This window comes from Corvus cornix, chromosome 2 (assembly GCF_000738735.6).
Source record: "Corvus cornix cornix isolate S_Up_H32 chromosome 2, ASM73873v5, whole genome shotgun sequence".
Taxonomy (NCBI): domain Eukaryota; kingdom Metazoa; phylum Chordata; class Aves; order Passeriformes; family Corvidae; genus Corvus; species Corvus cornix.
In genome coordinates this window covers 103,514,518-103,529,969 of record NC_046333.1, presented here as the reverse complement: position 1 = coordinate 103,529,969, position 15,452 = coordinate 103,514,518, and positions in this window count along the sequence as shown.

Below are 15,452 nucleotides of genomic sequence, written 5' to 3'. Positions count from 1 at the left end.
TCCTTAAAGTAGACAGAAAAAAAAGCTCAGATTAAGAACTAGAGCTTGAATTTTGTAATTTTACAACACTTAGGGACTCAGATTGTAAGCCATTGCTTATTAAATATAATTCATAACATCTTACATGGACAACTTGATTATTAGTCTTTTGGTATACATGAAACATATTGTACCTCTGCTTTTATTTTGAATATTAATGTTGCAACATTCAGTTATGTTAGTCAAATGCCTGGCATGACAATAATTATTTTCAACCAGATTTATAACTCTAAAGGTTTAAAATTTTATAATTCAAATAAAGTACAACTTGGTAATGCTTTTCTGCATTGATACAAGCGAGCTGAATTTACACAATGTAGTAGATCCACAGGAAACACTGTGGTATTGCACAAACCAGGGAATATTCATAGCAGAAAGCCAATAGAAATCTTCTTTTCTTTAATATAGGAAAGATTGAAACATGAAAGAGTGAAACTAAATAAATGAAAAAGAATTAGCAACACCACGTGTGCCTGCTGTTACTTTTGCTTTCATTACAACACAACTCTCTTTCCCTAAATTTAAAGGGAAAAAGCAAGGGTGCCTTTCAATTGTACAGTCTAAAATAATGTTGCTTGTGCTGGTCTTTTTCAACGCTCCCACTGGGGTAGGTTATGACCTAATTAATCTATATATCTGAAGAAAAGACAATTGTCTTGCCATAAAATTTCAGCAGAGATACTGAAAGGAAAATCTGACCTGTAAGTACTGGGGGATTAGGTATGTGAGTAAAGCAACAAGGCTTTGGCCCAGCTGTCAAGCACTAACTGTATTGTTCATGTAGCAAGGTAGGAGCTTTGGGAGCTTCTGTAGGCTTGAGCGTTCCTGAAAAACACAGATATTCCAGGCAGAAGAAAAATGTGTGCCTCATCTTGTGGTGTAGAACATAGCTGATTTTCAGTCTTTTCTGTACATCTAGTTATTTTTAGAGAGTTATTTGGTAGAATTTCTTTTATAGATATTAATAGTGCAGATTAAGTAATTTTGCCCTAAAGCACTCAAAAAGACAGAACCTGAAATAACATTTAGTTTTCCTGAATTTTATTTGTGATTATCTCTGTCTATTGAACATAAGGGTGGGAAGGGCCTTTTCACATCTTTTTTCTCTTGGCTTGTTTGAATATTTTGTTTGTGAAATGAAGCTTGTCATGCATGCAGGTTAAAAAAGCCTCAATAGCTCCATTTACTATGCGTTCTTTTTTTGGTGAATGCTTATTACTCATGCATAGCCAGGAGTATGAGGATCACAGATGCATTAAGAACTGTTTATTTAACTTTTAACTAACTGATCAGAGTGGAAGAAAATATTACACAGGTATTTCCAAGTAACACCTGCAGGTACAAATCAGTACATGGCAAAACAAGTAACATCAGAGCTTCTGATGACGTCTCAACCACAGCCAGAGCACTTACAATCTTCGTTACTTTTGCTTTTCCTAGCGGTCCTCACCACAAAAGACTCTGTTGCTTCCTGTCTCAAATAGAACATATTCCGTCTCAAGTGTGTGAAATTTATCTCACCTAACTTTGGAAGGCTATGACATGCCTACATCACTTCTAGAGTAACGACAGGTCTGGTCTTCTCTTTCAGTGGCATTTTGAGAAGAGTGGATTTCTGCAATTGCTTGTTTCTTCCTAGTGATTATAGAACAACTGAAAGGTTAGGTTTTGATGTTAAATATTTTCATATTTCAGACTTTTCCTTCTGCTTATCTGTAATGTTTGCATTACTTCCTCTGGAGCCTTTTTGCATAACATCATAAGAGTTTGGCTAAGGACTAGATCTCAGGGTCATGTTCAACAGATTTCTCTTCTGCATCTCATAATGCTTTCTACATCCCAATATCTATACCACTCAGTGACTTCATGCATCCCTATTTCACTTATGGATCCTTGAGGGAAATCTGCATCTGTCTCTTAGCTTGGCTATTTTTTCTCTCTGTATTCAGAAATTTAATTTATTTCATTTCGGATTAGAAATTTGATTGATGGGTGTGCTGAAGTGTAGACAAAAATTTTTGAGGGGAAGAATGGATAAGAAAAACACTTCAGGAGAATGGCAGGTTGTTTCATTTCACTGGGCAACAGTTTGAGAACAGCAAGTAACTCCTGTGTGGATCACATTATAAGTGGTGACTTAAATAACAATAAATAGTTGCAGAATATTTCGGTATAGAAAGACATGTCCTTGAAGTTGTATGATGAGCCTTCTAGCACAGATACCAGAATGAGAGGTGCTTTGCTTACAGGGGAAAGTGGTTTGGCTGCCCTCTGAAGCTCTGCTATCCTTATTTACTGTTGCTCGGTAGGCACTATGCCTGAGTTTGGGAAAGACATTCAGGAGTTCATAGATAAGCTTATGTGCAAGATTAAGCATATCCTTACTCAAAAGGCTGTGATCTTGGAAACTTTTCATGGAGAAATTTGAAGCAGTGATTATTCTGAATTAAAAGGAGTACCAAATGCTAGGTGTGGCCTATGGACACTTACTGTAGTTCTGGCATTCCTCCCATTATCCCAGTTACTCATCCATTTGGAGTCCTCCTTCCACCATTAGCCACATGCTGCTGAGTTGTCAGTTAGCTTGCTAACTATAAAACTTTAAAAAGCATAAGGTTCATTTTAGCAATAAAGGTGCAGACAATATTTTTCTTTCTTGATTGGCAGAAGCAACATATTGGGGATTCAAATACATGCAGAGATTATGAAATGTTTACAGTATACTGGCTAACTGAGGAGTAAAAAGAAAACAAAATATCCTAAAATATCAGGCATGACTAGTTGAAGAGCATGTTATAGGACTTCTCAAGCACAAGACAAGCCACATTTTCCTCATCTGAAAGGCAACATAACACAGCGAACATAATCTCTGATTAAATTTCAAGTAATAGATTTAAACCCAAAGACTGGTGAATGGGAGCTTAAATCTTAACTGTTTCATCTTTAGATTTTTGTATTTACATGACTCTATGCCTGCCTTTTCTCAGCCTGAAAGTAGATGATATCAACTTTAGTTAAATGCATCTTGAAAAAGAAAGAATCTGCTATTTTGCTTAAAGGAGAGTGCATCTCTTGGGATGTCATGGTGACAGGATCTACATCTGAGCACCATTACCTGTCTCCCAGAGACAGGTTGGTTCCCAAGGTTCCCACGACTTCATCTTCCCTAGAGGTATCCCATAACACAGAGGGCAATGTTGGCTTGCAGCAAATACAATTATTTGATCTCAGCATGTCAGGAAAACATGCTGTTCCTCATTCTGAATACAGAGAAAAATCCCCGACTCCTTTTCTGTTCCTGCGGTTGATGCTTCTCTGTCTCAAATGTCTCAGAGTGGAGAGGCTTAGTTTTTGGGTTTGGTTTGTGGCTGGTTTTGATGTTTTGTTTTGGTTTTTTTAATTCCATTTTCAATTTTTAAAAAGTTTCTCACTATTAATGTTGGGAAAAGTCTTAGTAAGAATATGAGATGTCAAATGGGATTGAGTTGAAACCTGATCCACTGAGTTTAGTATCATCTTTCTCATAAAAGCAGTAAGACTAAACCTGTGTTGTCTTTTTTCCCCTACCCCTCCAAGTACTAAAAAGGTAAAGAATCAACAATCTGAAAACAAGTGAAATAACAAACATTTTAAATAAGGTGAATTACTTTTTTTGTTAGAATAATCATACTAACTTAAATTTTCCAATAAAAGATCACTTTGAAATTGTCAAAGGAACATGGTTGTCTAAACCTGTTAAATAAATTTGAAAAAAATATATAGATATATAGCTTAATAGAGTTTGGGGGTTTTTTGATAGTTTTTAGATAGATTGCATTAAATGAATAACTATCCCTGCTCATGCAGGTGATGAGGCCCCATATTTACCCTGTCTCACACATCAGCCTGTGAGTGACTAAGGCAAAGATGCAGAGGAATTGTCTGAGCAAACTGAAGGGTCTTGGGGTGAAAGGGATTGATACTCTCATGTGAAGTCTGGGTGGAGTCATACCTAACAGCTCATAAACAGTTGGGTTTTCAATTAATTTAATTGAAATACAGAATAGTGGAGCAAGGCCAATTTGGATAGACTTTCTGATAGATTCTGGAAATGGGAATGTACTAGTTCATTAAACATAGCTATGTTGCAAGCAAATTAAGCTGATTTGGGTTCTTTATCAGTGGAATTAAAGAAAAATGTCTTTCCTGTGTGTTATTTGAGACAAAAAGGATGCAAAAATATTATCTGAGCAAGGAAACACATCAGAAAGCATTAAACTTTGTGGAGACAAGGTACTATAATGAATTTCTATTCTCCAGAGCCTTGTGCATATATTTTCTAGTTAGTGATAAAATAAATGGGATGCTTAGTATTTATGGAAAGGTAATCTGGGGAACCAGTGGAATAGATAAGATATTTCTTCTATCTACTTTTCACTAATTGATGTGAAAAATCAGGGAATGGATTTTGTTCCTAGTCATACATGTGTAAATCATCAGTAGTGCCTCAATGAATGATGAAATTGATGTAACAGAAAGTGGCTTTTTTATTTCAGACAAGTGAAACTCAGAACCTGTATGCTCTTAGTTTACTTATAACATCTGCTTTTGTAATTTATTTTACCTAGAGGACAGCTTAAAATGTTGTATGTGACTCTAAGCACTCTAAACTCCTGCACGGGATGAACAAAATTTAAACATGAACCAAACTGATCTGAGGTTATTCTAAGGGGGCTGTTCACTGAAACAGTGATGAAATGAACCTCTGTGTGGTCTATAATTACCCAAAAGAGTGGAAACTTTGAAGCACAATTTCTAGAAGAAATTAGAAGGTGGAATTTGTGTCTCTCATCGAACCATACCTGGAGACTGCATAAAGCCTTTCCACCCCCTGATGCTGGCAGGCCACCTCCATCTGCAGAAAGCCCAGGGGGATCCACACTGTGATGAGACCCACATGTTGCATGGTCCTGGTAGACTACAATCATCCTAAATCTTCTGCCACTGTAGCCTGGAGGCAAAGTCTATTTTAACATGGGCTGTGTTGCTCTTTAGAGCTGTTGTCAGTGAAGTTGCAGACAGTTTGTGACATGGGAAGTGATGAGTTTCAAGTTTGTTCCTCCACAAACAATTGAATCACTTCAGTGCATCAGCATGAAGAATTTCATATATAGATATAATGAGGATATCACGGAACTGGCAACTTCTAATCCCACTCTCACACTTGTCTAGAGGTGTTGTTGTTAGCTCCCACTCATAGAAACATATCCAGCACTTCATATGTATTTTACATGAAAAGAACTACAGACATGAAGTAGAAGCTGACTGGGATTGCAACCTAAGTTTCAACCTTGACAAGACAAACTACAAAATCTACTCATAAAGCGGGATATAATGCCAATGGAAAGCTGCCGTGAAGGTGTTCTGGGATTTGTCTGGTAAACCACGGCTGGGATTAATCCTAGTAAACTAGGAAAAACTAGATGTAAGGGAAAAATTTGTTTAACCTTTCATGAAAAATGTCAAAATACTTTCTTAAAACACTGTCTCGAAAAATAGAGAGCACGGTCATATTTTTTCTAATACTTTTCTTCTTTAAATCTTAGATTTAAAAAAGGATTGAAGTTTGGAAAGTGGCTAAACCTTCTTTTGATAAAATGCTTACATTTTTTAAAAAAATAATTGTATCTCCAAGACCTCTTCTAGGCTAGCATCTTCTGAAGAAAATGTGACTGCTCTCTATATTGCTGATAAACATAAGAGTCAAGCTTCTTTTGAATCTGTGAACCAAAACGCTCATTCGCAGCCCCCAACTTAAACATAAGCACCCATAACCATTTAAGTCAAGGGGGTTTGTCTGGGTATTGTTCATATTTGTTTCTGTGGGACAAGCAGAAGAAACAGAGTGTGCCTCAAAGTAGCACAAAATGAGCAATCAAAGCCAAGGGACACAGCCTGAATAAACATTGAGACTGTGACCCTGAAATGAATATAAGCCTACAACACAGCCTTAGAGTTAACGTCAGCTGGAAAATGGTCTGGAAAGAAGGCAAAAGTGCTAATTTCCTTCCTTCAAATACCTGTTTCATGCTTTCCAATATAATAGCTAGGGGTCAAAGACGGGTCTGTTTGTTTATTTAAGGAGAGGAATTTTTATTTTGAGGAAAGGAACACTCAAGGTGTGACATAGAGCCTTCAGGCTAGCATAGTACCCTCCTGAATATGCTGTAATAATGTGAGATTTTATTACTGAATTTGGACCATTCACAATTAGGAACTTGATACTTACCTTGTACATATTCTGTGGTTCTTTTTACCAACATAACTGGCGATACTCATTCATCTTCAGAAGGAGACAGAAAGGTAATTATTACGTCAGCTCTGAGATTATCCTTCCAACTTTTGCCTGGCTGTGGCTATTTGCCCTAAACACAACAGAGTAAATAATACATTATATTATTGCAAATGATTGCTGGACCCATTTCATAAAGGCATGGGTGAGTCAAAATTAAGCAGCCTGGAGCTGAGGTAAATATAAATTGATTTTTGAAAAATAATGCATGACATGAAATTTCAGGTCCTGACCTTGAATAAAAGGTTATCTCTCAAGGCAAGGCTTTTTAAATCCAAACAACTTTTACAGACACTGGCATTTTAATAAGATGGAACCTTACTTGTGGAAACTAATAAACATGTGGCAACAATGACCCTGCCATCAATATATCAGATATGACACCAACTGATGTATGTGGGGGACACTGGTAAAATGACAATACACCAGTCTGAAAATCTACTTGCCTTTCAATCCATTTGTATTATTCTGTTTGGCTGTTTCAAGTGATGACAAACTGAGCCTTTTTGCAGCTGAATAGGTATTCTATGGGAATATTCCTTTATAACAAATTATAACTCAAATTTTTTGCTTGGCTGAAAATAAGCAATTAATCATGGTGGTCATTTGTCACAGGCTCTGTAACTTTGGAGAAACAAATCTTCATATTCAGAGACGCCTGGAATTTGCTCATACACTTTAGCTGTTTCCACTTACATTTTTTTGACAATGTTGCTGTCCTTTTTTTCTTTTTTTTTATATGTAGTAAAGAGCAGTGGGAGTCCAATGGCTATGAGGTGAGGCAGGTCATGAACTCTGTGCTTTCAGAATTCACTGTAATAGTGAAAAAAAATCTCAAACCCCACCGCTTTTTTTTTTTTTTTTCCCTCCATGGTGTTACAAAGTGTTTGAAAATGTGATGAGAAAGAGCCGTGGAAGTGGGCACTTGCAGTTAAAAGAAGTGTTTGATTTGCTATAAATAATTGTTCCAACATTTAGCTTTTTTTGAAGATCTCATCCAAATGCTATTCCCAATTTGGTAAATATTTTCAGGAGCTTGTTATTTGCATCCAGAAAGGAATTGAAAACAGGGATGAAAAAGAGGTGTGCATCTTACATGAAGTCTTGACAATAGCTTTCTTTTTCCATCCTGCTCAAATGCTTTTCAGAAGCACACAGGGGAAAGCTACAGTGTCGAGAATAAAGACTTACCTGGTATTCAGATAAAAGGAAGAGGAAACAACAGCATTTGAGTCAGATCTCTCACAATCTAGTTGCACTCACTGCTGCACTCTGTCAGATATACATTTACCTTGGTGTAAATGAGATAAGGCTTAGACCCAAAGCTTGGATGTTTTGGAAACCAGCAGCCGACTAAGTTGCTACAAAGAAACAGATGCTGAAACACTGGGAGCTTAGAGCCTATTCTTTTTGAGCTGACCTCTTTGTCAAAAAGCGAGAATGCTCAAAGGCTGGTCTTCACTTGTTCTCTTGCCCTAGGCTCAGTTTTGTCACGCTGAATAATACCTGAATTGGTAAGTAATGCACTCTCTAAAGTGAGGTCCTTGCCTGCACTTAACAGGGACCCCGCTGAGAGTGAGACTGGACCAGGTGCTCCCAAGAGGCCCCTTACGGCTTCAGTTACACCATAATCCTGTGGATTTTGGCCATTCCTTTCCAGAAGGAAAACATCAGGGTGTGATGTTAATTCTGATGTAAATTGTAGATTTATTTTTGCTACGTGGGTAAAGAACAAACTTGTGCTTGCCTTTTTTTAAATTAGTATTATTAACATGAATTGAGATGTAGAAAGTTTTATCCATTTTTTACAGATATTTTTTATTTATCCATTTTTTGTCAGCTATTTTTTAAAACTTTCAAATTTTCATTTACTTAGACGTGACATTTCTATTGTCAGACAATATGTAACCATACCTAAATTATTATTTTTACTGCTCCAGTACTAAATTTGGCCTAACCCATTTAAGTCATTTTTAGAGACAGATTTGCATTTGAGCTGATTATGTGAATGCCAAGTTTCAGCCTACAATGACTGAAAACAGCTGAATAGTGAAATAGTGAGTGACACTGTTCATAAAGGAAACAGCTCCTGACCCTCAATGACAGCTCTGTGAATATGATGGGACAATCATTCGAGGTTTGTTCACAGTTATTACTACGTAGGTTCTTAATTTGTTGCTATCCTCCATCATCAGAACATGTTCTGTAACTCACATTTTTAGTGTGCTGGATTTTATTTCTGTCTGTTTCCTCTGAGTGATATCTTGTGAAGGGCCACAATATTTATAATATCACTTGCATTTATTTTCATATGGCTACACTCTGCCTTTGGGCATAGCCTTCAGACAGAGATCCTGCAATATGTTGTGCCACAGCAAGGGTAGCCCCAGGAGATGACATGCTTCAGACAGTCCAATAAAGCACAGTTTTCCTTGTTTTTCCCTTTATCTGGCTAGTAAGTTGCTATTAGCTAGAGTAGCAATGAGTTTGGCCAGTCCTTAAATCATTCCCCCTGTGCTGAGTGCATGTGTGTGCATATACACAGCGAGGGTGTGTAGGACAAGCAGCAGTGCCTTAAATATAGATTCATTTTTGGGGTTCTGGAGGTGTGTGTCACCTCTCACTCCTTTTTTTTTTTTTCCTTCTCTTTTCTTACTCTCTCCTGCTCTACACATTCTCATTCATTCCTGTGGAAGGCAGTCTGAGGTCTGGAGGAGGCAGGCTCAAGTTCACATTCACAGTCACCGTGTTCCTCTCTGAGTATCTCACACCATGGCTCTAATTTATAGGGAGCAATGCACGATTTTGTCTCAGGAAGTCTGATGAAAAGCTCCTGGCATATTAGTCCAAAGGGCAAAGTGGGAATGTCACCAATGTGTTTCATGGATTACATAGTCTATACTTTTTTCCGAAGAACACCAACAAGGTAATTTTTAGTCTGAAGCATTTTTAGCCTCTACTTGAAAAAACCAACCAACCAACCAACCAGCAAAATCCAGAAAACAAAAACAGAAATAAAAAAAATAAAAAAAAAAAAAAAAAAGCATTTTAGGAGATACCTCTATTATTTCTCTAAACTGAATCCTGAATTTTAAACCTAGATACTCCATTACCCATTCGTATGTATAACTGGACAGATTGAAAGCATTTAATTTTGAAAGTCTTCACATAGAAAATATACCTATTCATCCCTAACTCTGGGTGTGTATCATTTAGTCTGTTTGTCAGTGGAAGGGAATAAGGAGCTGTAGAGAAGGAAGAGTCTCTGCTCCTTCTACAGTGTGGAGTGCAGATCTGGTACTCAATGTATTAAATACAAAGAGGAGGAGGAAAAACTCTGTAGAAAATAACTAGCTTCACCCAGGAGTTTTGCCTATCCTTTTATGTCCCCTTGGTTTTGGGACTCCCAACAATACACGGATTTATTTTTGAGGAACAACCACCCAAAACACCAGCAACAACCAAACTAAAGAGAATACCAGCAACCAACCTAAAACTTTGAATATCTTTGTATGTGTGATTTTTATTAGTGGCTGCTTTTTTTTTTGGTGTCTAAATTCAGCATCTTTAACTCCATTCTCTGTTTTACTGAGGTCATAGCAATTTTCTTGCAAAGAAAGCTGTCACTTATTGGCATCTGAATTTGAATGGGATGGAACAGTCTTAAGAGTACTTGAACAATTGGTTCTGCTGTAACTTTTACAAAGCTTTTGGTTTAGCCTTGTTAGACATTTTGTGCCTCAGATTTTATACACTGTTTGAAGTGTCTCTTTATACATTATTCATGTCCCCATCAGCACAATATTGAATTTTGGCATCCTTCCAAGGACTGGTAACATTCAGTTCCAAAATGAGACTGAAAAAGAAAGGAGGGGAGAAAAAGATAATATTTCTCATTTTTCACTGAAATTTCTCTGACCACTGACCTACTTTACTTTCTTGAATATCATGACAGGTAAAAGTGGATTGATTAAATAATTTCTACAGATATCTGAGTGAAAGTGAAGTTAAATGGAGGGAATACAATCTTAAAGAGACTGGGCCAAATTTACCACTGGGATTATGCCAGCCAGGGGCAGTATAGAATTTATTGTACTTTTCTTATAGCAGAAACTGAACATCTAAATCTGTGTTAGTCAAAAGGTGCTGTGACCTCTCAAATGCTAAGACTTGGGCAGTGCTGCAAGGATCAGATGGACTTTGAGAAGTCGACATTTTAGTACTGGCACGACCCTTGTAAGCACAGCTCTATTACACTCCTTCAGGAGCTTCTGCCTTAAGCCATGGATGCAGTTAATTCTGGTCTTGATAGAGAGCTGTCTCATCTTTAAGGATAACCCATGAAGGAATGTTGGCACCACTGTCTTTCCTCCATGAGGACAGCATTCGCATGGATCAGACTTTACCAGTAGAAAAGACCTCCTCCTGCAGCTTTGTCAGACATGATGCCACAGAGCATGATATTCCTCTAGCTTGTGCTAGATGTGAAAAAAAAGCCTCTCCACTGATTTGATAATATTTGTGAAAAAGTCAGTGGAAGGTAACAGGTCTTGTTAAAGTAGATACAAATTACCTTCATGCTCTTGTCCTGGTCTGTTTGAATTGCCTGCTATGGAGAAGAGACCTGTGACTTCTCATGATATTTAGCCAAACAACAACATGAAATAATTGCTTGGATTTCATTTGAGTGAGAAACCAACCAAGTGTGCACTCAAACCAAGAAATACCTGTGCAAAACCAAAATTAACAGCCATGCTGATGACTTCTGTGCCAGCATTTAAGATAGCTGATCTGAGAGTTGGATCCTCAATAAGGCATCTGACTGACCCACTACTGCCTTCCAATGCATTGCTCTCCTGTTTGGCTCCTAGAAGCAAGCATTTTTAGAAAAAAATCATCATTTGGTAAAATCGGAACTGGCAACTGCTACATTTATGTCAATAAACTAGAATAACTCCATATTTTTTAGTGACAATTACCACTGCAATGGATTGCAGAAAGAACCAACACAATTATAAATAATTCTTTTTCTTAGTAATGCTGAATTGGGATCAAAAGATAACTATTCTTGTTTCCAGAGTAGGAAATTCTTGGCAATTAAATTTTTAGGTACCTTCTACTGTATGAAAGATGTTGTAGACACTGTAGAACACACAGGATAAAAATCTGTGTTTCATCCTCATTGGGGATTATTTTCTCTATTGCACTGACCAAGAGAGGAGCAGGATACCTTAAATTCAAGTTCTTTACTGTGACCAAGCATGCATGCAGGAGCAACACCTTAGTCACTTGGATGAATAGCTCTGAATATTCCATATGATCATTCTTTCATTCACTGGTAAGCCTATGCACAGGCGCCATGCTGAGCAAGGCTTCTGAATGCTTCACTCTATGTGGTATCCTTGACTTCAATGCTGTTGCCACCATTTTCAGGACATTTTTCTTTTTAGTTTGTCTTTTTAACCTTTGAAATTTGTCTTTTCTTTAGGCTCTTAGGGAAGACTGGGTTGAGAGACGAACAGCCTTCAGCTTATTTTTCCTCATGATAACTACTCAATATTTATGTGCTGAATTGTGATGAGCTGTCCTTTCTATATTGCATATTACTGGGTATTTTAATTCATGAGATGAGATTCAGAGCAGAGAGGTGCTTCTGAATGGTTTTATAGCTCTAAATAAATAAATGAGGCGGACAAGTTTTTGTCTTCTCATCTGCCTCTTCAGCAAGTGCATTTCTTTCTCTACTTTTTCTTCTACTGTTGTTCTTCTGCTGGATCAAGCTACCTGAGTGATAGACACCCCATGAATCAAAAGAAACAACACCACTGTCTTATTGGTATTCTCTCTTTTGAGAGAAGAACAGAACAGAATTGAGAAACTGCTCACCTTTTTCATTTGTTTTCTTCGTGAGTCTGGAACGCAAATAGTTTCACCAGAGTTGTGCAGACGATATTTCTAAGCTGTCCTCAAAATAATTACTAAGAAGTTCTCCCTCTGGATCTTCCCATCATGTGAGTATGAGAAAGCATCTTAAAAATGTGTCACAACAAGAATTTTACCTTTTGATTTTTATCTTCCCCCACTCCCAAGCTGTTGTGTTTTTCACTAACCTCACGTATTTGCTTTTTGCAAAAACCAAGAAAAATTGAAGAAACGTTCAGAAAGTATGAAAAGTTTAAACTTTCCAGTATAAATACAACATGCAATAAAGGCTTTAAATATCAGCCTAATAATAATGAACCTTTCAGCTTCCTTCTGCAAAAACACATAAACCTGAAACAGGATTAAAATCATGCACTATTGATAATGCTGTTGAGTTGAACAATTGAGTTGGTCAAACACTGGCCAAAAATTCTTACTAAATAAGTAAAAATGTCAGTGTAACATTTATTACATGTTTAAAAGCTGGAGTGAAAAAGGTATGATTCCTCTGGCTTTCTTTTATGATTCTCTGCTTTAAACTCCCTTTTTCTTTTCCTTCTCTTTCTTTCATATTTCCATTTTGTCTCTGCAAAGGGCAGGAGAAGAACATGAAAAGTGATTATTTAGTTTTGAATGCCTTAAAAAGTTGGCATTCTTTTCATTATTAAAAAATTAGTCTTGTCAGGATTAATTCTTAAGATATTTCAGAATAGAAGAAAAAGTAGCTGTGACTAAGCCATAGGTCCCTCTGAGCTCCTTGTGTAGTCTTGAGGATGCCATATTGTTTGCCTGATGCCTACAAGCTAGGGGATACCTAGACTGCTGAGAGCCACAGAGGTTGTGTGATATGCAGCATATCCTTGTTTGAAAAGGTCTTCTGGGCTCCTGAGATGAAAAGGGAAGCAGCAGGGAATATTTCTTAAGGTTATGTGCAAGTAAACCTAGGAGAAAAATCTTCTAGCAGACTAGAAAATAAGTAGAAATTAAGGTGTGTTCCCTGAGTTGTTTAACAATGGCTTTGCTTCTCATTTTTTCAACAAATATAGAATGATGGAAAGCTGATTCTATCACAGTGAACTTTGAGCTTTCATGCCAAATGTTCTTTATTCATGTATTTTTGTAAGTAGAAAGTCAAGGAATATTGTGCTTTGGGAGAACTGACTCTGTGCTTCACACTGGTGGAAGCCCTACTGTAGTAGTTACATCTTTCTGTGCCATGGGTTGGCTCCCCTTAACAGGGCATGGTGTAGAGAAAAGCAAATCTTGGGAATTGCCATATGCAAGCTGTTCATTAGAAATTATTGTTCTACTGCAAACACTAAAATCCACCAATGTATGTCTAGCTATCCATGCGTCTTAACTCCTCTGAAAAAAAGTTGGGGCTTTTTTCCAGTATTTTCTACACCTTAGTTATCTACAGAAAGAGGGGCATGATCTAATTTTAAAACTTGTCTTCCAGTGCATTGAGAAACAGGCAATATTTCTTGCTTGTTTTGTTTTTGTTTGTTTGTTTGTTTGTTTTTTGTTTGTTTGTTTTAATAAAACATGTGGAATGGGATGCAGCATGACCAATAAATTGTTTCACCTAAGTAGAGGTGGATCACTGGCTAGGGTTGCCATAGCTGAGACCTTATTGGACAGTTCACTGTTTCATCAAGAACAGAATCTAGAAGAGAATTAAGTATTATCTGATGTCAGTGTGTTAGGAGCATAGAGGTAGAATTCACAGAAAGAGTAATTTGCTGTGGGAAGTAAAAACAAGTACATTTTAAGTATTAAAGATATCTTGTGGAAAACAGCAAACAATAATAGAGAGAAAAGTAATTTTTGAGGTCTTAGGGAAGCAAATGAGTAGTCTGGCTGGGCTGGCAGAGTAATGTAATATGAAGTTCCAGCTATATATGAGTGTTTCTTTCTTTAACAATCCTTAGTTTTATTTAAGAGACCTAGAAGGATATGTTTAATGAGCTCCTGGGTGTATAGTGAAACATTAAGGAGCACATTTCTTCGAGAAGAAACTACTACACTAAAGGTGTAGTATATGTAGGATTAGTCTGCCCCAGTTTTGTGCCAGTCTGTAGTTTTGTTGACATAGTTTGGTGCCTCTGTAGGTCACAAGCTGCTTGGGAGAAAGATTTTTAATGAGTTAAACACTGCCTGGAGCTGAGACACTGCAATTTTAGGGTTTTATATGGCTCTGTCACAGAGAAATCTAAAATATTGCACAAATAAAGAGAAACAGAAAGGCCATTTTCTCTGGCTCATGCCCTGGGAAGAGTTTCTATATGGCTCGTTCTTCCAGTTCCTCTCCATTACCAGCATTTGTTTTCTCAGAAGATGTCCTGTGTTTTACACTTATCTAATGTTTGATAGTCAGTCTAAATGAAATAAGAAAGCAATGTTTTTGTAATAGCATCATTTGGTAGAAGCTGGAAGCAAAACAGAAATGTGGAAAACACAGCTCCTTCAAGACCAAAATGTGTGAAGAAAGTCTGTTAAAAATTGACAGAGAAGTGTTTGAGCAGGAGGGAAAGAAGGATGTTCCTGATTTAGGGATCAGTTCTGAGCAGTATGTGGCCATCTTGAAGAGGTAGAGGTTCAACAAATTTTAGAGAAGGGGAATTAAAGAAATATTTTTACTTGATTTATGTTGCTGCTAAGAACAAATTGAAGTGCAAGGGAACATCTATTTTTTAGCTAGAGAAATGAAGGATGCAGAAGGAATGGCTATGTCAGCCCACTGTTTGCCCAGCCTGGTGTGGAGAAAATGTGAGCTCTGAGTGATAACTGTAGATATCAGTGACTCAGTAACATAAAATAAATAAGCCTGAAAAATACTAAGGAAAAATATATGATTCTCTGGTACTACTGAGGATCCTTTAATTAAGGATCCTTTAATCCAGGCTGGCCAGGGGCCCACATGCTCTACCACAGGGAGAGGAATGAGGCACCCAGGATCCAGGAGCCTTTGCCACTTGCATGACAGGTCTTAACAGAGTAGTCACCAAGAGATGAAATCTGGAGAAACATCCTTAGGGAAACCTAACTCCAGAGACACCATCCTCCGCCCTTTCTATTGCAGGAGTGAAGGGAGATCTCAGTGCAGGCAGGAGCCATCTTCAGGCCCTACTGTGAGACTCTCCATTCATGGATACAAAGG